At 38.1% G+C, this 23,762-nt stretch overlaps 1 pseudogene; it reads left to right on the forward strand.

Annotated features, from left to right (window-relative positions):
- The first annotated feature begins 2,205 nt into the window (after nt 1-2,205).
- Nucleotides 2,206-23,762, forward strand: part of LOC103087107 (MARCKS-related protein-like) — a 99,943-nt pseudogene continuing 78,386 nt past the window's right edge.

Genomic DNA, 23,762 nt, shown 5'->3' on the forward strand with positions numbered 1-23,762 from the left:
AGATAATACGATTTCAATTTTCTTAAATTTACCCAGGCTTGATTTGTGACCCAAGATATGATCTATCCTGGAGAATGTTCAATGACACTTTAGCAAAAAGTGTATTCTGTCATTTTGGGATGGAATGTCCTATAAATATCAATTAAGTCAATCTTGTTTAATGTATCATTTAAAGCTTGTGTTTCCTTATTTACTTTCATTTTGGATGATCTGTCCATTGGTGAGAGTGGGGTGTTAAAGTCCCCTACTATGATTGTGTTACTGTTGATTTCCCCTTTTATGGCTGTTAGCATTTGCCTTAGATATTGAGGTACTCCTATATTGGGTGCATAAATGTTTACAATTTGTTATATCTTCTTCTTGGATTGATCCCTTGATCATTATGTAGTGTCCTTCTTTGTCTCTTGTAATAGTCTTTATTTTAAAGTTTATTTTGTCTTATATGAGAATTACGACTCCAGCTTTCTTTTGATTTCCACTTGCATGGAAAATCTTTTTCCATCTCCTCACTTGCAGTTTGTATGTGTCCTTAGGTCTGAAATGTGTCTCTTATAGAGAGCATATGTATGGGTCTTGTTTTTGTATCCATTCAGCCTATGTCTTTTGGTTGGAGCATTTAATCCAGTTACATTTAAGGTAGTTATCAATATGTATGTTCCTACTACCATTTTCGTAATTGTTTTGGGTTTGTTATTGTAGGTCTTTACCTTCTCTTGTGTTTCCTGCCTAGAGAAGTTCCTTTAGCATAGCTGGTTTGGTGGTGCTGAATTCTCTTAGCTTTTGCTTGTCTATATAGGTTTTAACTACTCAGTCAAATCTGAATGAGATCTTTGCTGGGTAGAGAAATCTTGGTTATAGCTTTTTCCCTTTCATCACTTTAAATATGTCCTGCCACTCCCTTCTGGCTTGCAGAGTTTCTGCTGAAAGATCAGCTGTTAACCTTATGGGGATTCCCTTTTGTGTTATTTGTTGCTTTTCCTTGTTGCTTTTAATATTTTTTCCTTGTATTTAATTTTTGATAGTTTGATTAATATGTGCCTTGGTGTATTTCTCCTTGGATTTATTCTGTATGGGACTCTCTGTGCTTCCTGGACTTGGTTATTTCCTTTCCCATATTAGGGAAGTTTTCAACTATAATCTCTTCAAATATTTTCTCAGTCCCTTTCTTTTTCTCTTCTTCTTCTGGGACCCCTATAATTCGAATGTTGGTGCATTAAATGTTGTCCCAGAAGTCTCTGAGACTGTCCTCAATTCTTTTCATTCTTTTTTCTTTAACCTGCTCTGCAGTAGTTATTTCCACTATTTTATCTTCCAGGTCAATTATCCGTTCTTCTGCCTCAGTTATTCTGCTATTGATTCCTTCTAGAGAATTTTTAATTTTGTTTATTGTGCTTTCATCATTGTTTGTTTGCTCTTTAGTTCTTCTAGGTCCTTGTTAAATGTTTCTTGTATAATCTCCATTCTATTTCCAAGATTTTGGATATCTTTTCTATCATTACTCTGAATTCTTTTTCAGGTAGACTGCCTATTTCCTCTTCATTTGTTTGGTCTGGTGAGTTTTTACCTTGCTCCGTCATGTGCTGTGTATTTCTCTGCCCTCCCATTTTGCTTAACTTTCTGTGTTTGGGGTCTTCTTTTCACTGGCTGCAGGTTCATACTTCCCATTGTTTTTGGTGTCTGCCCCCAGTGGCTAAGGTTGGTTCAGTAGTTTGTGTAGGCTTCCTGGTGGAGGGGACTGGTGCCTGTTTTCTGGTCAATGAGGCTGGATCTTGTCTTTCTGGTGGGCAGGACCGTGTCCAGTGTTGTGTTTTGGGGTGTCTGTGAACTTAATATGATTTTAGGCAGCCTCTCTGCTAATGGGTGGGTTTGTGTTCCTGTCTTGCTTGTTGTTTGGTATGGGGTGTCCAGCTCTGGAGCTTGCTGGTCATTGAGTGGAGCTGGGTCTTAGCGTTGAGATGGAGATCTCTGGGAGAGCTCTCACTGACTGGTATATTGTGGGGCCAGGAGGTCTCTGGTTGTCCAATGTCCTGAACTCAGATCTCCCACCTCAGAGCCCCTGGCCTAACACCCAGGCAGAGCACCATGACCCTGTCAGCCACACAGTGTAGACAGCTGTGGTAAAAATCTTATTGGTGTCTTGGATTTTTCTTTGCTGGGTGATTTATCCTGCTGGCTGCTTATGGCTGGCTGCTCATGGCTGCGAGGATGCACTGGTGGCAACTGGTGGCTCCTGGATCGCTCCTGCCTGGCGCCTCAGGAAGCCCTCGGACGAGAGATACAGCCCCTGGGGACAAGGTAGTCTCTGCTCCCCATGCTTAGTGTTTTATAATGCATTATCTAATAGGAACCTTAGTCTTTTTAAAGCACCCAAGAGTTTTTTAAACTATTAGTTTCAAAAACACACCACAAATCATTCTTAAATACTTATCAAATTCAAATTCAAAGTGCAAATAATTCTTAGCCATTTTTTAAAAGTTTTTCTCAAGAAATGTCAGTAAGAGGCAATTAGCCATATTCCAGTTCTATGTAGTATTTTCAAGTCAGGACATTCTTCCTTCCTCCCTGCCCACTGAGCTGGATTGGGTATTGCTCTTGTGCTTCCAGAACAACTTTTGAACATCTCCATCATATCTCTTGCCACATTCTATTAAACTTATCTCTCTGTCTGTTTCCCCAAAAAGATTTTCTTATGCATCTTTGTAATGAAGGTACCTAGCATACTTCATATAACGTTGTTGTAAGCATCCAGTAAATGTTTGTCCATTAAACAAAGAAACCTTTTAAAAATTGTCTTCAACTTTTTTTCTATAATAACTTTGTTCTTCCCCTTCAATTATTTCATTGGGTTATACTATCCTTAATTTCTGTCTCTAGTGAAATTTTTTCTAGTAAAAATCTGAAAAGGGCTTAAGAGCAATTTGACTTTGTGATTGTGGGGACTGGCTCACCTCCAAGATGTTAGCATATTTTGTTTAATTTATAAATATGGTGAGCCTCTGATGTTCCTACCCCTCACTGAAGAAAAAAAGAGTGAAAATAGTAAATTTGATGTTGAGTCACATCACTTGTTTCACTTAAGGAATTCCCAATTCAAACACAATGTTAAATATTATCTGTTCATAAAGCACAACTTAAGTCCAGATTATATGTCTAAAAAGTGGAAAATATTTCCTCATTGGCTAAGACTTATCTGTATCAGTTGTTTCTTTTTTTTCCATTATCAAAATAACAGCAGTAGTTTTTCCAATGTTAAAATATACAAGCATTTATAGATATATGTATACATACACATACATATATACACATATGTATATATACATTTAAACATATATGTATATTTATGTATGTATACATGCCTGTGTGTGTACAGCAGCCCCCCCTTATGCATGGTTTCAATTTCTACAGTTTCAGTTACCCTCAGTCAACCAAGATCTAAAATTATTAAATGGAAAATTCAAGAAATCATTCATGTTTTAAGTTGTGCACCATTCTGAGTGGCGTGTTGAAATCTCACACTGTCCCACTCTGTCCACCCAGCCCCAAATCTCCAGCCATTGACGTCGTCCACTCATGACATCCAACCATCAACATCATCATGGCTCTATGATCCAGGATCACCTGAAGCATATGATACTCATCTGCAGATAATTCTCATATGTCACACGTCAGAAGGTCAGTAGTAGCCAGCGCTACCTCACAACGCCTACGTCATTCACCTCACTTCTCTCATCAGGTAGGCATCTTATCATCTCATATCATTATAAGAATAAGGATGAGTACACTAAAATAAGATATTTTGAGAGAAAGAAAGACCACATTCACATAACTTTTATTACAGTGTATTGTTACAGTTTTTCTATTTTATTATTAATTATTGTTGTTAATCTCTTAACTGTGCCTAATTTATGAATTAAACTTTATCATAGGTATGTATGTATAAGGTTGAGTACTATCCACAATTTTAGGCATCTACTACGGGTCTTGGAAGGTGTAGGTATGCCACACAGATAAAGAGGGACTACCTTATAATACACACACATAAACTACATGTGTGTATTATATATATTGGCTTACTACATGTGTTCCAGAATGGTAAAAACTGGTAAATTTCAACTTCAAGACACTTTACAAATAATGACAAGATCAATGAAACCCCAAAGCTGATGCACAAATTCAAATTCTTAGTCTGTGAATCCTTTAAGTGAATAATTTGCATTCACAAGATCTGCTGAACTTGGCCTATATATTTACTATCCTAGTATATCTTATATATTGAAAAATCAACAAAATTATTTAAAATTCAAGGAATAACATTTGTGTCTTTGATAACTGTATTCTTGGAAATAATCTCATTATTCTTGCTATCAGTACATAGGGTTTTAAGCAAAGGGTTATATAAATGTTATTGGTCTATGTCTTGTTTAGACCATTATAAGTTTGCAATCATATGATTTTTAAAGTGCATTAAGTCATTAGATCAATAAGCATAGAAGGAACTAAGGAAGGAAAATTGTTACTGCTATAATTATGTCATGGGTCTAAAACTGTACCTATGAACAGATTTTTGAATGAAAAAATTCAAAGTTATAAAATTATGGTTGCATGTGGGATTGCACATGTTTGGGATTATATTATATAAGGCAACAAAACTGTAAGCATCATCTTTCCTTTCTTCCTTCTGAGAAAGCAAGATCCCCAAAGTAGCTTTGAGGATACTTTATTTATGGGCCTGCTAGTTCAGGAGCCACACACCAATTCATCATGCTCCTGCTTTGTGCCATCTGTTATAAATAAATATTCCTGCCTGCAACTTTCTGTCAGGGCATGTGTTTACTGTTATGCAGATGAATGCAATATGGGAAGACATTAAAGTTAAAAAAGAGAAAAATTGCTTATGAAAATGTCTGTCGAACGTGTATATTCCTTCTACTTGTGTACAAAGGTTAGGATCACATGAAGGCCTGTAACCCAAGCAAGTCTGATTCAGAGCTCCTCGTTTAGCTTGCAACTACCTGGGGAATAGGTGAAAACAAGCAGGGAGGACGTGGCCAGATTTACAAAGAAGTGCACAGCCAAAGCCTCTTCCCTGAGCCCTTTTAGCCATTTCACACAACATATTGCTGTGACTTTGGGGAGGGAAGGACAGATAGGTAATGTGGGAACAGTGTGAGAGAGTTTTGAAGGCAGCAGTCAACATCCAAGATAAAGAGTGAAGAGAAGCCTCTGGGGGCCTGTGAGAAGCAGAGTGACATGGTCAGAGTGCTCGGAAAGCGAAATAATTCTGAGAAGTGTGTAGAAAATGTTTGAAGTGGAAAGAGCCTGGGAGGTTGGGAATCAAGCTAAACAGAAAAAATGATGACAGTGACTCCAAGAGCAAGAAACCCTAAGCATTCTGGTGCATTCTGGAACCAGTTACTGAATGCACAAACACACTTGAAACAGTAGAAGTCCCTTTACTTCTATAGCATATTATGCCTCTTCTTTACCACCTTCCCAGAATTCCCACAGACCTAGAAGTAGGAAGGATCCATCCCTAAGGAAAGAGCAGAGTATATCAACAACACACTACATTCCAGTATGTAAATAGAGTTATCTGTAACCCCACATGTTGATGAGAAGACATAAGCCCCAGGAAAGTAACATGTAGATATATAGTGATGAGAAAACATCTCACTGACTTACTGAAAACCTGAACCAGCCTTTTTCCCCAAATAGGAAGAACAATAAAATTAAGACAAGCAATCTAAAGACATTTATTTGACTTTTGGTTGCTTCAGCTAAATTTAGAGTATATACAAATAACCATACATAGTATTTTTCATACCATTAGTATCTAAAACATCACTGTTTTCAGTGGTGAAATGGAAAAATTTACCATTTACTTAATATGAGTACTTAATATGAGTAATTTTACCTTAAAATTTTATAATCATGATTATTCTTCATACTATAAATTTTAAAAAACTATGTAACTTGGCTGTAAGTTTTTTGGAAGTACTTATGGCCCAGGTAGAATGTTTTACTTGATAAATCTATATGAGAAAAGGGTACCTCCAAATTAACATAAAAGGATAAATGATTTCCTGACTTCAAGATAAACTACAACCCTCATCCCCAGGGTGTCATTAAAGACTTGATATATTTTCTGAAGAATATTTTTGAAAGTCTCTTCTATTGGCATTATAATATTCCACAATGTTTTCTGTTAGTCATTTTATTATTTTCTTTAAAGATTTAATTCAATTCTCTTTAATGTGTTTCTCAGAAGATTAATTTTTCCCATTATTTATTTTTAGAACAAGATTTTTCCTTGAAAATAGGCCTTGATCCTTTCCTTTCTTATTGGACTTAAATATTTCTGCTTGGAAATGAGAGAGTTTGCAGTTGAATTTGAATTAAAAAACAGAATACCTTTCAGTAAATACAAATATTATCACTCTAACCAAATTGTTTTATTCGTGGTGTTTTCCAATTTTGAAGATTTCCAGAATGCTAATTTTAAAACTGCTTGTTGTAGAAAATAGATTGCTGATAAGAAAGCATCTACAGTTACTCATTTTATATCAAATTGCTTGATTTGGGGTTGCAGTAATTACTAAAAGTGATAAATACTAATTAATTATAGGGCAAATTAATAAATGCCCAATTACACTTCTAAATCATGATCTGAATAGATTTAGAGGTCAGGAATGTAGACATTACCTGTGTATTTCTCCAACTGGAAGAGTTAGAAATTAAGAGACAAGTTTTACACCTGGACTCTTTAAAGTGGCAGAGTGAACTGTACTTTTAATTCTCATGCTTATTTAAGCTATTGCACCAGCAGTTACTGGAAATGAGCTTTGTACTAAACAAAAAATCTAAACTTAAATAAGGCTGAGTATGCATGAGTATCTATGGCTAAACACAAGAAGGTTGCTGTGGGGCACAGAGCAAGTTTCAGGTCTTGATATTTTCTACTTTGCCAATCAGGCTGTTTCTTATTTCCTTTGCACCTGGACTGTTTGCTGAATAAGAGATGGCAAATAATGGAACTGATAGTAACTTTCCAGTGAGTAAGAACAGTCTCTTCTATCTGAGAGGAAGAATGTCAGATCTGAAAAAGCCAAATGATCCAAAGCACCCAAGAGGAAAAACACCCGAAGTGACTCCAGCACCTTGGGTCTCCTCCCCAAACAAACCCTGTGCTGCTATCAGGTTTGATAAGCAGGCTTTCCTCACCCATGAGGCTATAACATGATAATGTCATTCAATAACCCTCACACCCTTTCCTGCTATTTGTCCAGCACAGGAAACTGAGGATTTTCTTGTCGTGTGGACACAGCGGAAATATCTAACCCACAAATACTGACCCTCGCATGCAAACAGACCTATATCCTCTTTCCGCCTGACAACTTCCTTCCTGCATGCCAAGAACAATCTACCCTTCATTTTTTTCCGACTTTATACTGACTACTCTGAAAGCCCTTGGGGAGAAGACCCATGTAAACTTCTACTCAACAGCTGGATTCTCAGACAAATAGGCTGCCATGGTTGAGATACTAAAGATGCCCTCTAAATATGGTGATATTGCATTGGAAACAGTTACTACATACCACAAATAGTGCTTGTGTTTTGACAATTACCTGAAGAATTTGGCCTGTATGGACAACTGCACTAGATGTTTCAGACTCAAATCTAAGATATTTAAAATTATATCATAGGCCAGAAAATTCTCTTTTCTAGTTATCCTGCAGAACTAGACCTGATATCATTTTATGTTCTTCAAACCTGAGAATTTAAGACATAGGCATTTAAACCTAGAGAGGCAGAGGATATTATATTTGCACACCCAAATTAGCAGCTAAATCCATTTTACTCACCCAAGCAGATTAGGCTTACCAGAGATATTCAAAATCACTATTCTTTGAGCTAGGTAGTAAGACTGATGAGGTAAGTTATATTGTTGCTTAATCACACCTCACACCTCAGGCAAGGACAGTGTGGCTTTTCAAATTTCTTTCTGAAACACTGAAAGCTTAAGACTGACAGTCAAGGGACTTCCCTGGTGGCTCAGTGGTTAAGAATCCACCTGCCAACGCAGGGGTCACATGTTCGAGCCCTGGTCTGGGAAGATCCCACATGCCGCGGAGCAACTAAGCCCATGTGCCACAACTACCGTGCCTGTGTTCTAGAGCCCGCAAGCCGCAACTACTGAGCCCACGAGCCACAACTACTGAGGCCTGCATGCCTAGAGCCCGTGCTCTGCAACAAGAGAAGCCACCACAATGAGAAACTCGCACACAGCAGCGGAGAGTAGCCTCCACTCGCTGCAACTAGAGAAAGCCCACGCACAGCAACGAAGACCCAACGCAGCCAGAAAAAAAAAGACTGACAGTCAAAAACCTTATTCATGTATATTTACTTATCAGAATAACTTCTTGATATTAAAAAGATAAAGAGCTCAAGTTCTGAAAACCTAACCCAAACTTGAAAAATATGTTCCTAGCTTTTGCATCCTTTTATGAAATCAGTTTCTTAGAGTTAGGTGGTTTATAATGGGAAAAGTTAAAATGCTTATTTAATAATGTTGTCAATAATTTCACTTGGTTTAAAACATTTTACTTCCTGGACAAGCCTAGTGTCAGGATATGCCTATGCAGCTAAACCTCAGAAAAGTGTAGCAGGGAGGAGGAGAAGGCTATACGTTGAAAGCAATGTTGCCAAGCACAAAGTCTGTTATCACCAGCTGCCTTTCTCCTCATATGTCCTCAAGTGCTCTCTAAAACTTCTACATATAAAATAATACCCAACAATGATAGAAAATAATAAACACTTCTATTACTTTATGGCAGTTGTTGAATTGGTAAATAGTATTCATGGCCAAATGATTACTTTTTACCAATTTATCTAACTAATAAGTTTTTACATTTTTAATCCACACAGTTTATTTAACAGTTTATTTTAAAATATGATAGTAAAGGACATTAAAAAGTACTTTGAGAGAGTTGTCACCAGCATTCATGTGAAGGAAGGACTAAAACTGTCTTTCAGTCTCCAACCAATAACTCATTTGAGTATATATTTCATCACCATGATGGCATAGAATAAACATAAAAATAATACTGAAAGGACTCCAAACACTAATTGCTTCTTTTTTGCCAGGAAACGTCTAAGCATTTTTCATGAACTATCTTATTTAAACCTAAAAGGTAGATATTATTTTACACTATTGTGTTAATAGCTGACACTGACCACTTACTACATGCATGTCACAGTTTTTAGAAAACTAATTAAATGAATCCTAACAAGAACCCTAAGATGGAAGTGTTATCCCAACTTTTACAGATGGAAGAACTAAGACACAAAAAGACAAAGTATCTTTCCCAAAGTCATAGAACTAGTAAGTGGTGGGGTTGGGGTTAGGAATCAGGGAACTTGAAAATTTAGAGCCTAAGACCTTGAGTAAGTCACTTGAGTTACAGGTTCCTCATCTCTAACTTGGGTCTAAAAATAACTGCCCCTCCACATCACAGGGCTGTTACATGGACCAAATGAGAAAAGGTGTGTGAATAATTAACATGGACTTTCCCTTACCCTTGACGCACACAATTTCGAATCACTAGGGCTAAACAACAGGCTGTATGTCAATTAAACATAAAAGCCACATTTCTCCTCTGTGGCTTTTTGTTACTTCACTTCCTTTAACAATTTCTGACATTTTCATAAGCTTTTTCAAAAGAAAGAAACCCATGCCATTTTGAGAGCAAAGAGCAATTTACTTCATAATTGATTGGGTAAAATGTCAAGAAAATGAAGAAACAGAAGGGTATTGGTGTTGGCTGCAGCTATGAAAACAACCCAGCACAACTTGGATGAAGGTTCTTGAAAAGTACTATAAGAGAGAATTTTATGCATCTATAGTTGTTTGCTCAAAGATGCTGCTACATCAGCTCTAATATGCATCCCTGGAAACAAAGAGGTGCTGATTAGCCCATTTTAGTTCAGTGCTTCTGAGGGAGACCTGATCTCAGAGGGAAGGCACAAAGCAGGAGGGACACTCATTGTTTTTATCATGGGATCTCAGTCTTAGGGAGGCCCCTGCTCACACCTGCACACCCACACAAGGCTCCAGTCCCACAAAGGCAGCTCATGGGAATACTGACCCTCCCAGGAGTGAAGGTTGGCATGAATGAATTAACACATTCATTTCTGAGTGATTCCTTGGCTTGGTTTGAATAGATGAGAATCCAGAGCTGGAAAGGAGAGAGTTTTTAATAATTTTCTATACTATCTGCTTCTGTTCTCCCTTCAATAAGGATGGCTGGTTGGTGATAATAGTTAATGTTTATTGACTACCTCCATGTGTAAGGCACTGTGCCGAGCAATCCACATTCTCTCTCTTATTCCTGACCACATCTCTCCTGACCACAGTACATAGGCACCATTAAAATACCCATCTTAAGCACAAAGAATCTGAGGAACAGAGAGGTTAAGGGTATACAACTATAAGTGAGAGAGCTGTGATACAAATCCTTATAGCTAGATTTTAGCCCTTGTACTCTATGCATTAAGGGATAGCTTCTGAAAAAAAAACAAAATAGAAGAAGAAAAAAACAATGAGTTTATTTCAATCCACAAATCAACAGACAGTTGTGCCTTGCTATGTAAAAAGTGGTAAACAAGGCAGGCATGTCTTGCCTCTGTCAACATGTAACTTACTATGTACCAGGGAAAACAGATACTGAACAGATAATTTTAAGTGTATTGAATCTTATTAAGTACATATGCTAACAGAGCATTCCTTAAAGAACTTTAACCTAATCCAGGGGATACCTGAGGTAGCAGTGTTTAGATGGAAAGAGGAAGGATGAGCAAGTATTAAGTAGATAAAAGGAAGATGAAGAGTCTTCCAGGGAGAGGTAGTGGTGTGTGTGTGAAGACAGAAGAAGCATTTCAATACCAAACTCCATACATCCCTATTCACAGACTATTCATATACAAGGGATGATGTGATTATTCTGAACTATACAAAGATGAGTGAGGTGAGGTCACCTCTTCAGTAACTAACAATTCAGTGAAAGAGACAAAGCCATACATAAATACACGGAAAACAGTGGTAGGTGGCATAAGAAGATACAAACAAGATGTGAAGGGAAGGCAAAGGAAGACATTAACAATGATGTGGAGGGGAGCTTTTCACTGGTCCTTTAAAGATAGGTATAATGTTCAAAATGTAGTGAATTCTCTACTCTTAAGTGGGGAATAAATGGGAGAGTAGGAGTTAGCCCAGCAGGTAAAGGCTCTGCAACACTCATTCTGCAAAAATGTGAATGAGATCCCAAACTGAGGGAATCAGAAGTAGCTAAAGAAAAATGAGGCATGAAGATGACAGCAGAGACAGCAAAAGGAGACGAAGTAGGAGGGCTATGCTGAGTAAATTCCTGAGTAAATGGGGCATTGTTCCCCATTGGCTTTTACCTTCCCCAGAAAATGTGGTGTTGGCAGGGCAGGCTAACTTTAAAGGCAGAGAAAAGACCAGTCAGACATCTGCACCCTATGCAGCAATGTGAAAAGAACAAAGAAGTTAAAGAGAGAGTGAGAAAAGATATTTTCATACTTCAGAGAAAAACAGCAAAGAATGTAATCCAGAGACCTTTTTGTTGTTGGGACCACAAAGCCCCTGAAACGTAAAAACTAGTCACCGAGTAAGTGTAAAGAGAATCTGAATGTCCATAAAATATACACATGAACTGCATAGAAGCAGGAAAAAGTAAGATGGACAATGTGAATGCAGTAAAGAGAAGGAAGAAGCTAGAGAACTGACCTGTGACTAATAAACAATTGTTGACTCCCTAGTACAATATACTGTAATAAATAATAAGCAGAACTATACCTGTAGAGTATGCCTGCAATAAATAATAACAAATATCTGTAGAATTATTTATAGTGCCTGAAGCGTGTATTTTGACATATATTATTTCAACTAATCTTGTAAACCACCTTGTGAGATAAGCGCAAATCATATCAAAATGTAATGCCAGTAGATACTTATCTATTGAGAGATAAATGGCCGAGAAATAAGATTCTAAATTCCTAAATCCTGTCCTACACCAGTCATCTCTCCACAAGTTCCCTGAATTAAAAAAAAAAAAAAAAAAAAAGGGCCCAAGGGGAGAGTAGGAGTTAGCCCAGCAGGTAAAGGCTCTGCAACACTCATTCTGCAAAAATGTGAATGAGATCCCAAACTGAGGGAATCAGAAGTAGCTAAAGAAAAATGAGGCATGAAGATGACAGCAGAGACAGCAAAAGGAGACGAAGTAGGAGGGCTATGCTGAGTAAATTCCTGAGTAAATGGGGCATTGTTCCCCATTGGCTTTTACCTTCCCCAGAAAATGTGGTGTTGGCAGGGCAGGCTAACTTTAAAGGCAGAGAAAAGACCAGTCAGACATCTGCACCCTATGCAGCAATGTGAAAAGAACAAAGAAGTTAAAGAGAGAGTGAGAAAAGATATTTTCATACTTCAGAGAAAAACAGCAAAGAATGTAATCCAGAGACCTTTTTGTTGTTGGGACCACAAAGCCCCTGAAACGTAAAAACTAGTCACCGAGTAAGTGTAAAGAGAATCTGAATGTCCATAAAATATACACATGAACTGCATAGAAGCAGGAAAAAGTAAGATGGACAATGTGAATGCAGTAAAGAGAAGGAAGAAGCTAGAGAACTGACCTGTGACTAATAAACAATTGTTGACTCCCTAGTACAATATACTGTAATAAATAATAAGCAGAACTATACCTGTAGAGTATGCCTGCAATAAATAATAACAAATATCTGTAGAATTATTTATAGTGCCTGAAGCGTGTATTTTGACATATATTATTTCAACTAATCTTGTAAACCACCTTGTGAGATAAGCGCAAATCATATCAAAATGTAATGCCAGTAGATACTTATCTATTGAGAGATAAATGGCCGAGAAATAAGATTCTAAATTCCTAAATCCTGTCCTACACCAGTCATCTCTCCACAAGTTCCCTGAATTAAAAAAAAAAAAAAAAAAAAAGTGCCCAAGAGGAGACAAAGCAATTTATTATTATCTTACTATCTGGGGCTTTGACCCCAACCCTAACGTGGACTCTAGCCTTCTGGTATGGGCCATATGGAAGACTTCTTTTGCCCTAGCAAAGTGGACTTAAGTAGAGCAATGTCAAAGCAATTCTAAAGGCCTATACTGCTTTTTAACACTGCAATCCAAAGCCTGACTATCAGATCTTACCATTCCAATAGAAGAAAAGACCAATCTAGAATGCATGTGCCATTAGGCCATAGTAGAAATTCAAATCAAGAGAGTGGCTGCCCTAGATCTCAGTCTTCCAAGTCACTCTCATCTCATCATCCATGTGACAACCCAAGAGATGGCCTGTTCCCCCTACAGATAACTTATCCAAGCTCGTGGGAGAGGGAAAGGGGACCTAAAAGGGCCATGTTCAAGTGTGAGCCAGTCTTTAACCTGGCACAGCTCTTAGTGCTGTGTCAACAAAACGAACCCAAACAATTCACAGCAGCAATCCTCCAGGGAAAAAGCCCTCAGCTTCTTTCTCCTGCAAAGAATTATTATTATCCCCGCTTTATAGTTGTCAATGGCTTGACTAAGAACATACAATAATAAAAAATGAAACTAGAAATGGAATTCAGATTTTCTACTTCAAATTCCCTGCTCTTAGTTAAAATGAAAACTTTAGTGTTTTATTAAATCAAATCTTCCCAATAAGATTTGCATATTCACAAATAATACCTTCGTTTCCTAAATCCCAACTTCAAAACTCATCTTGGGGAGTAAAAATGCCTGAAGCAAGGCATTTTTATATATTAAGTAAAACATTGATATTATCACTATGCTAATGTCTTCTTTGAAACACTCACATTAGTGCCCAAGGAGGGTCTTGAGACTGAGGACCACAACCCTGATTCATACCGCTCTATTTGCTAAATGTGAGGAGCACACAAAGTAGCTGCAGACCTGAGGCCACATGTATCTGGTGACCTTGAAGCAGGACTATTGTGTTCCTCAACATCTTTCCAAACATGGGGGAAAGCCCCAGTAGTTGGAAATCTTGTTCTAAAAATCAAGGTTCTGTATCAAGGGAGTACTACGACCTGCCAACAAGTTGATGGGTATATTTTGGAAGCCATTTTTATCTAATATTTTACCTCAGGAGAGCTTGTTTGGTTTTAATAAAAGTCCTCAATAAAAATGGATGAGCTAGTGCATCAATTCTCTTGCTTCTAATTTAAGAATCTGGTACATAAAAGCACAGAGAGTGTGAAGGAAATGGATCATGACCTTATGACATTTGGCATGATTTCTGAGGCAGGTGTCAGACAGGTTCATAAGCAACTATCTTGCCAAATCTTATCAAAACCTAAAAGACGAAAAGAGAAGAAAAAATACACACTTTATAATTGACATCAAAAAGGAAGTCATTTTATTTTTAGTACATTTGCTTTGGAGGGAGAGCCAACTAATTGGAAAGAGTCCATAATTTAACCAACATCAGATCTCCTCACTACATTCCCCATTGAAACTTAATAAATGTTAGTTTCCAGATTCACTGACTTTACAGTTTTCTCTAGTTAATGATCAGCAAGCACCTTTTATTACTTTAAATGAAAACAAAATGAAGACCTGAAATCTCGTGATCAGGAATTTGCTGGCAGACAAGCAAAATTGTTTGGTCTATTTTTATGGTTGATATAATTGTATTCAAAAGCCGTAAACAATGTACATCCACTTCAATACTTTTCAGCCTGTCTTTGGTCATAAACTTTAATTAAAACAAAACATCCCTTAGGTAAATCAAAGGAAGTGCCATTGAAATAATATAAACACCCAAGGAAACCTTGGGCTGTTTCCATGCTCAAGTCTGATTAGGTGGAAAAGCACCAAGCACTTGTTTCGGTAGACCAACCAATAGAGTGTGTGATTATAAGCACTTTCTCTAGTATTAAAGATCTTTCACATAGTTTCTGGGAAAAGCGGTGCCAAATTTCTCTGTTCCAAGAGAGGGTTTTCCACTTGGAGGCTGTGGTATCTATAAAGGCTATCTTTCATGAGCAGGGTGTCCTCTATTTAGCTGTCAGAAGGCCTGTCTATCGCAGGACTTAGACTGTCTGTCCCATTTAGCTGATGTCAGAAACTTATGCTAGAGTTATGGCAGAGAAAACATGTTTTCCATTACGCCTGCACCGAAGTGTTGATTAAGGTGGCACATGTCAGACCTGGGAGTAACCAGCACTCAAAAACCGTATAGACTTTTACAGATGCTGAAATTGTTTCCAGAAAATTCAGCATCTCAGCTTATCTTTTTCTCTCTCTCTCTCTCTCTCTCTCTCTCTCTCTCTCTCTCTCTTTTTTTTCAAGAGAGAAAAGAACCCAGGGCATTTTGCCCTTATTTTTAAACTAGCACTTTAATCATGTCTGATTTTTTTTTTTACCACATTCAGACATTTCCTTTGTTATTGTAGTCAAAGAACATTTTGATAATTGGCAAGTAGATTCTACAAGAAGCAAAGATTTCAAATTTTACTTGAGATCTGGTGCTCTCTGTAAAGGGTGCTCTCTATAAGATGATTCTTAACATTTTTAGAATTCTGAGCCCTTTCAAAATCTGTCAAAACTATGCATTCTTTCTCAGAAAACAACTGTGCAAGATCACAAACCTATGTGGAACACCTAGAATTCCAAGGGCTTCAGGTTAAGGACCATTGTCTAAGTGAAGACAGAAATAATCATACAGCTGGCAGATTGAGTTTTTACTAGTAGATAGGAATAGAATTCCTTCACAAAACATAAATATTAATGAGCCCATATAATTTAAGCAGCTGTTGGCAGTTGGTAGATTCTTCTCATTCTGGACAGTAGGGAAAAGCAGAGGTTATCCCAAAGGCCAGCAAGCCCTTATGTGTAAGTCTCCTTAGAAGGCCAACTCCTTAGAGAATATATTGGTATCCAATGACCATCAATCAAAACTACATTGTTTCAGAAACAGAATCAGGGACATAGAGAATAGACTGGTGGTTGCCAAGAGGGAGGTGGCTGGGAGAGGGATGGATTGGGAGTTTGGGATTAGCAGACGCAAACTGGTATATATAGAATGGATAAGCAACAAGGTCCTACTGTATAGCACAGGGAACTATATTCAATATCCTGTGATAAACCATAATGGAAAAGAATATGGAAAAGAATGTATATATGTATAACTGAGTCACTTTGCTGTACAGCAGAAATCAACACAACACTGTAAATCAACTATACTTCAATTTTAAAAAAGGCTGCTTTGTTTCTCCTTAAGGAAATACAGAGTCTCAGAGTGATAATGGGTAGGCTTGCCAGATTTAGCAAACAAAATGAGGGACGCCCAGTTAAATTTGAATTCCAGATAAGTGAGAAATAATTTTTAGTACAGGTATGTCCCAAACATTGCATGGGACATGCTTATACTAAAAATTATTCGTTGTTTATGAAATTAAATTTAACTGGGACCCTGTATTTCAGCTGACAACCTTATAAGTACCCAAAATTTTACAGCCAGGTCACTGGCTGACAGTGGGATCTGAGTTTCTAATATTTTCTAAACAATAAGTAATGAGAATTACCACTAGATTTCACAATATCACTTCAGTGAACTCTTGGGCTATTAGCAGTTAAGGCAAGCCAAAGTGATGAGATTGATATTCAACATTTTGGTTTTTGCCCTTAACTGTCTGACTCTGGTTCATTAACCCATTTGTTCTTGTTTCACTCACCCCTAAATTTGGGTATTTGACGATCTTTGGTCCTCAATCCTGTCTATTCTTTATCCTTTCAAATTTTCATTTACCCTACCACATCAGTATTTTTATCAATGACTCTCCAATCCACACTGCTATTTATTCTAACTCAAGACTAATTTTTCCATTTGCCAGCTGAGCCTTATGCCAGAAATGGACTCATTAAACCCCATAATGACATCTCAACCTACCACCAAATAGCAAAGCATCATTTGTCCTCTTATTTCTTTTTTCCTTATTTCACATTCCTAAAATTAGTTAACTAAATCCTGTATATCTATCTGTTAAATATTTTCCCATCCACTACCTCCTTTCATTTCCCTTTTCCTGTACTCTAGCTCAGATCCTCATCATCTCTTTCCTGTATAATTGCATTAGCCTTGAATTCATTTCCCCACTTTTAGTATTTTGCCACTGTACTACATCTACATTATGGTCACATTCATCTTCCTTTTCTCTTTAACCATTTATTGAGAGTCTACCATGGATATACAAAAGCAGTAAGACTAATATTTGCCCTCAATAAAAGTACATTCCAGTGGAGGAGGTAAAAATATGCACAAAAGAATATAATTGGCCCTTGGCCAGAGAATAACACAAAATACAGTGGTTACAGAAGTATGTTAGGGGCATGGGTGATGGTGGTAGGAAGGTATTCTGATGCTTGGATGAGATAACACCTGAACTGAGTTTTAAATTGGATCAGCGTTGGCCATTAATCAGGGAGACCGGAGTTCCAGGCAGAAAGAATACCATATACAAACACATGGCAGTATAAAAAATGTGACACTTTCAAGAAACTTCAGTAGTCCATTATGGCTGGAATATGTGATTCTAAGACAGGAGGGATGAGGTTATACAGGTAAGATGGGCCACAGAAGCCACGTTAATAATTTAGATTCTACCATGAAAGCAGTGGAGAGTCTTTGAAGCTCTTTATGTAGAGCAATGACAAGATCAGATTTGTATTTTGAAAAAGGGTGTGAAAGGTTATGAAAAATGGTTTTTAGGTGGCAAGGCCTGAAGCAGAAAGATGGTGAGATGCTATTGCAGAGATCTCTGTGGGAATGATGCAGGCCTTTCCTAAGTCAGTAGCAATAATGATACAAAGAAAATATTCAAGATATATTTAGGAAAAGTTTAGATTACTTGGTGATGGCTTATATGTAGAAAAGAAGGAAAAGCATTTCTTTGATTATATGAAGGCTTGGTGAAACCTGCCCTGATTCCCATTGTCTACAGTAGAGATTTTAAGTACCCAGAAACTAAAGTAATAATTTACTATGAACCATTTCAACATAAAATATTTTGCATTTATCACTTGACACATGCTAGTCTTTAAACATTGTCCTGGGAGGCAGAGGCGATGTGGCAATTTCCCCCCTCCACCCAGGGAATATGGTAAAGTCTGGAGACATTGTTGGTCATCAGAAAAAAGGAGATAAAGAGAAGAATGCCACTAGGTTGGGGCATAGGACAGGCCCTGACAACAAAGAATTGTCTGCTTTCTATTCTTAGTGCCAAAATATCCATAGTGGCAAGGTTCAGCAACTGTGCTATACAGCATCAAGTGGATCTCTTACCCTGAAATGTAAGGCTCTTCAAAATATTGCCCAACTTCCTTTCCAGACTAAATTCCTATAGCCCGGCAAGTCTTCTATAGACCAAGCAAAAACAACCTATTCCTGATTTCCCAAATATATCTCTCACTTTCCACCTAACTAATCTTCTTTTTAATATTATTCTCTCACCCAGGAACATTTTCTCACCACCTGTTGGGCTGCACCCCACAGGCCTTTAAGTCCTGTGCTTGCCCAGCTTCAAGACCAAAGAAAGAGCCCGGAGTCAGCAACAGAGACATCAATGGTTTAATGGATAGCAGGGGAGCTTACATGTCTGAAGCAAGGTCCTGGAGCAACACCCCAGCATGTGCAGCACACGGCAGGCAGGACATGGTGGCAGTCTTTGCTCCCAAGGTGGAGGGGAGATTGCCAGTTATAGGGGGAGTTGACTTCAGGTTGGCTCATTAGTTACCAGAGAAACCAGCCGAGGGTCATGCCCCTCACCATCTGTTTGATAAGCTACCACTAGCTGGGACCTGGGACAAGTACATAGGAAGGTCAGTCATGTGCATTGGGTATAGGTGAAGCAGGCACTGATCTGGCAGGGGATGGACAGAGAGCAAGAGAACAGCCATCTTGAGTGGCCTGACCATACACCACCCCACCCCAACCCCCAGCTGATTGTCGAAGTGCTACCACTGTCTCCTCCATGAAGTCTTTTATAATTTGCCCTTCCAGATAAACCCTCTCCCTCCTCTGCATCCATTTTGTGGCATTTATTACATTGTACCTGGTAAATGTACTACTAGTGGATTGACTTTGTCTCATCCCCCTCCTTGAAGAAAGACCCTATCAGGCCAAGCACAGTTCCTTCAACAAGTAAGAATTCAATAAATATTTGTTAAAATTAAGCATGATCTTCTAAATCAATTGTCTAAAATCAATGCCTAGGCTTCCATTGCATTCATGTGGACAATTCAGAGTTGACAGGTTCTCACTTATAAATGCTAAATAATATGTAGTGCCAGTAAACTGTAACCAATACTTAGTTCTACAAATATTGTGCTCTCTAATTTGAATATGCTTGTCACCACAACCCACGAAATATCTGAGTTTTGTCCTTAAGTTCTCATTCCAGTCCATGTTTTGGATTTGCTTGGTAGAATGATGCTTAAGATTCCTTATACTTCTTTACGCACAGATTTACCTATCTACCAGGTGTTGTGCATTGCCTTCCAACTGCTCATTTTAAGCTATTTAATTCTGCAGTGCATGTTTCATTGTTGATATCCTTAGAAAAATTTTTCTGCCTGGTAAAATAAAACCTGTTCCTTGTCAGCTTAATAGATAACTAAACTTCATAGAAACACTGGGCAATATGAATGGTATGGGTGGCCAAGACTTTGCTTCTAGATTTTTACTTTATTGTCTTTTGACTTTTACAAGACTTACTTAAGGACAAGGATGGAATATTGCTTAGACCTCTGAGGGCCATGCGTTCATGACAGGCATTTCCTTTGCCTATGCACTAATTCATTTCTACCACCCCTGAGACAGTTATTTTTTCCCCCCCAAACCCAGTAAGGTCTATGAAACTGAAAAGAACCTGTGGTCACCATGTTACTTACCATACACAGTGAGGATAGGCTCGACAGTTCTGGTTTCTGCTGCCATGTTTGGTCTTAGGATATGTGTAACAGCCTCAGCAACAGAACATGCACAAATCTTCAGCAGGCAAGGTGATGTAGAAACCAAACAACCTTCCAAGCTATAGAGAAATTTAGCTGGTAAAAAATAAATCTAGGCCAAGTATACTGTTTCCAAAGCAGATATCTGCAAATCATCTGGACCAGGATGGCTTTGTGCACCCAGATCAAAAAGTTATGGCCTGGGCTTCCCTGGTGGCGCAGTGGTTGAGAGTCCGCCTGCCAATGCAGGGGACATGGGTTCATGCCCTGGTCTAGGAGGATCCCACATGCCGCGGAGCGGCTGGGCCCGTGAGCCATGGCCACTGAGCCTGCATGTCCAGAGCCTGTGCTCTGCAGCAGGAGAGGCCACAACAGTGAGAGGCCCACGTACCGCAAAAAAAAAAAAAAAAAAATGGCCTGACCCCTTCCTCCCAAACAATTCCATCTTCATGGCAAGAAAGTGTTTGAGTTGCTGGCCATTGTATGATACAAAGGATGAAGGATGGGCTCTAATTTTATTCTTCTGTCTATAATTAGTGTCAATTAATACTCTGGGAGATGATAGATAGATAGATAGATAATAAATAGTTTAAAGATAGAAAACGAAGCCCTAAGAAGCCAATTACTCCTGAGAAGATTAAAATTTGTAAGAGAAAAAGAATGTTTTTGATTTTTTAAATTTAGGTATAAGCAACATACAACATGAGTTTCAGGTGTACTACATGATTTGATAATTGTATGTATAGTGAATGATCACCACAATAAGTCATTAACATCCAAATTTTAACATTTCCTTGAAATAGCTATTCTAGTTAGAATAATAAGCTATTTATTTCCATCCTCCTTCCACTGGACTGACATGGGGAAAATGCATTTTTCTTATTTATGCCTGATCAAATGTGAACATATTTCACTACAACATGAGACCCTGAAGACCATGGATCATATCTTATTCATCTTTGTTTGTCTTCATATCATGTGGCCCAGAGCTTTGTATGTTTTAAGTGTACAGTAATTGTTATTGATTTCATATTTGATCAGTCTTGTGGTATGGAGACAGGTGTGGTCTGCAATGGCACTACCAAGTACCTCTATCAGTTCTCTCTGTATATTGATAAGTTTTTAGACTTCAGTTTTCAGATGAAATTCTCAACTTAAATTTATCATACGGATATAAATATATATTTGTCTATCATGAAATTTGAAAAATATCAAAAAACAATTATTAAGAAAGAAAAATGGAGGAAAATGAAGAAAATTATTAATATTATAATAGTAAGAAACTGCATATATTTAACTGTTAAAAAGACCAAAATAGTAATACAGTGGAATTTTGTCAATTATATATTTTATCCAAGTGTTTAAATTGTCCAAATGCCTATTGCGATTCACTGTTTTGATACAATAGTGACAATGAAATGAAATCCAGTAAGCTATAAGTAAAGGGCATTAAACTGCAACTTTCATTCTCAAATGGGTACCTCTAACAGCATCCTTCCCAAAGTATTCAAATAACATTCAAGGTCTACTTCAGGGCAACTCCAGCCAACATAAAGTGAAGCACTTGTCAATTATATGTTAAATATTACAACTTTTATAATGATTCTATATACAGAGTCATGAAACACTTTTTACTTCTTCCAAGAACTTCCACACACTGCTTTGATTATTATAATCTTGAGGTGAACAGGGCAAACATCATTCTTTTCCAGTTTACAGATAAGAAAACAGGTACAACATTTTAAATAACTTGCCTGCATACGTCTTCTTTCAGTAAGGGGCAGAGAGGAATGACACTCATCAATAACTCCAAGGCAGACTGTGACTGCCTCCCATATTTGTTTCACCAGAACATACACAGAAGAGTTCTGGCATACCATAAACACGCAATCATTTCAATTATTCATTTATTCAAAAGTGATACTGAGTATTCATAATGAAGGAATAAACATCATCTGACTCTAAGACCAGAGTTTTACCTTAAATGTATAGGTAGTAAATTCAGAAAGTAGAGAATGCTGTGGTGCAGCACCCAGGTCCCCCTACAGGGCTGAGGCATTCTTTCTCCCAATTCGCAGATCACAACTGCATCCTCCTATAGAAATTGCCCTTGGCCAATGGAAACTGTTTGGCCCAAGATTATGTTTCTTCCTGGATTCCAACTGTATATAATGACTGGTCAAGGCAAGGTTAAAAGGCCTGGGCCCTTTGCCTCAATTTGGGAAATCTTCAAAGGATCATTCCAGCTTCAACACTCCCAGTGGGATCATCTGAGGCTGTTATTGCAACCACATTACAGTTCAGTTTCTTCAGCTGCCAATTCCTGCTATCTTTGCCCTCTCACAGGTGTTGTTCCTGAGAAGGCACCTCAATAAATCTCCTGCACACAAATCTCCAAGTCTCAAGTCTATTTCCCCAGGATTCTGAATTGTGATGGTTAGCACAAGAGTCCAGTGGGACAGATTCTAAAGTGGGATTTTCATTTCTGGATACATCCAGAGTCTCATTAAACATTAAGTTTCAGGTGACTTGTGGTTACTGTGGGTTCCTATGAACAAGAGATTAGCAGATAGAGAAAGGAGTCTCCATCCTAACAGAGACAATTGACCCTGATTAGCAGGAAGATGTGGGTCTATTTTCACACAAAAAGGACAAAGAAGAATAAGTTTTGTGTCCAGGTGATCTACTGGGGCATCTCTTGGCAATCCAATGGCCAGTTTTAATGGCAAATGGACAAGTACCTCAGTCATGGCCTCAGAAGAGCATGGTGACCATAGGCTCATGGATGAGAGTCTAGTCACCCTTGCAGGTAAGCTACGTGGCCCAGCAGAGTTGTTAATCAAGGGTGAGGGGAAATCTAGAACGTATAGTTAAGGACAGAGATGGTGAGTATCAGGAACAGCTTTGAGACCAGCTGTCCTGACTGCGGCTAGAATTCCTCTTAACTTTCTCTTGAAAGTTTCCCCAGGAAAAGAAACCATCCAGAATGAAGTAGGTCTTCCCAGATGGGTTGAATTTACTATATGAAGCAAACAGATTTGAGTGGCAGAGGGAGTGGACTCTCCTGGATTCTGTAGTGTGCCCTTCATATTTCTCCGAGGACCAAGCCATTTATTTTTTCAGCTGTAACCGTCTCCAAGAATTGCCCTTGGCCAAAGGGAGCTGCTTGACCTAGAGACAGACCACATCCAATGACTGATCATTGCACGGGTGCAAAATTTCAATCCCCTTGCCTCCACTTGAGACATCTCTGAAGGGATATTCTAGCTTCAGAGCTCCCTCTGAGTTGGCTGAAGCTATTGTTGCAACTGCATCACACTTTGATTCCTCCCTCTGTCCAGTCCCACTTTCCTTTGCTACTCAGTAAACTGCCTGCAACCAAATAGCCAAATCAGTCTGTTTCCCAGGGAACCTTGTCTTTGACAACCAAGAATCCAACTGTATATAATTCCATCCTTTATATTATACATCCTTAAATGATCCAAAATTTGTTTTTTCTTCCTCTGGGTCAGAATTTGTCATTCAGGTGACAGAAGCAAAGGCAAAAAAGCAAAATTATTACTTTATTTTCCTCTAATGGTTCTGGCTCTTGGGTTATGATCACCTTACTTATCTGAAAACTGACTATAACTGAGCTTTAATTTCATCTTATGCAGTGGCTTTTCTACAGCAAATATTTTATAGGGCTTGTCTTCCTGCT

The sequence above is a fragment of the Lipotes vexillifer genome, unplaced genomic scaffold (assembly GCF_000442215.2).
Source record: "Lipotes vexillifer unplaced genomic scaffold, Lipotes_vexillifer_v1.1 scaffold164, whole genome shotgun sequence".
NCBI lineage: Eukaryota > Metazoa > Chordata > Mammalia > Artiodactyla > Lipotidae > Lipotes > Lipotes vexillifer.